This window comes from Tupaia chinensis, unplaced genomic scaffold (assembly GCF_000334495.1).
Source record: "Tupaia chinensis unplaced genomic scaffold, TupChi_1.0 Scaffold000704_1, whole genome shotgun sequence".
Classification (NCBI taxonomy): Eukaryota; Metazoa; Chordata; class Mammalia; order Scandentia; family Tupaiidae; genus Tupaia; species Tupaia belangeri.
Window position 1 is genome coordinate 1423451 of NW_006160227.1, and position 862 is coordinate 1424312.

The 862-nt window shown below is 68.3% G+C and overlaps 1 protein-coding gene across 1 annotated transcript in view; it reads left to right on the forward strand.

Annotated features, from left to right (window-relative positions):
• The first annotated feature begins 497 nt into the window (after window positions 1-497).
• The window catches only part of TSEN2 (tRNA splicing endonuclease subunit 2), a 35987-nt gene continuing 35622 nt past the window's right edge, over window positions 498-862 (forward strand). Inside the window, exon 1 of the mRNA XM_006160646.3 lies at window positions 498-583. The gene's annotated coding sequence lies outside the window, so the exon portion shown is untranslated. The remainder of the gene's footprint in view (window positions 584-862) is intronic.

Consider the following 862-nt stretch of genomic DNA (forward strand, 5'->3'; position numbering starts at 1 on the left):
AGGTCTGCCTCTGCCCTCGCACTCCTCCCCTGCCCTCCTCCTCACACCCGCCAGCAGGACATGCAGCGGCCTTTGGCAGCTTTCTGCGACAGGTGCCTCTTTACACAGATGCGCTCTCTGGATGCCCACTGAGAGCCGGGGTCAGTCCCCTCATGCCCGGGCCACTTAATTACAGTCCAGTGGCTTTGAGCACCCCATGCCCCGGAGCGGTGAAGACACACGGTCACTACCCAAGTGACTATGCACCATTGCGCGGAGAACTGCGCATCTCAGCGATCAAACGGGCCTGGTGGGTCTGCGGGGAGAGGTAAATGAGAACCGCGTGGGCGCAGGAGGCTGTCCTACAACCCGGCAGTGTGGACGAACCACCTCGACGACACCCAGGGGGCTGGGGCCGAGCAGGGGACCAGATCACCCGCCCGCAGGCTACGCGCAGGCGCACCCCGCCCAGACCGGGCAGGCTGCGAGCTCTGCGCCTGCGCACTAGCCTGGCTTTGCGGCCACCCCGCTTGACGGCAGCAGCGTCCTCCGGCCTCCTCGGCCGGCGTTGCCGGGCAACGGCGCGCGCGTGGGGCAGTGGAAGGTAAGGCTCCCGGATCAGGATCCGAGGTGTCCCCCGGCGCAGAGCGCCACCACCAGAGATGCTCCTCCGAAAGGCCGCAGGGTCAGAGGGCAAAGGGCGCCGGCACTTCCTGAGGTCGCACCGAGTGCACAGGGCCGAGAGGAGGAAGGGGCGTTAACCCTGCGCCCGGTCTACACCTGCGGCGCCTCGTTCTTCCTGAGAACGCCCAGCGGGGCTGGGAGCTGCCGGCACTCACTGCCCTCGAGGGGCCGCACTCCTGGCGGGGCGGGGGCACCCGGG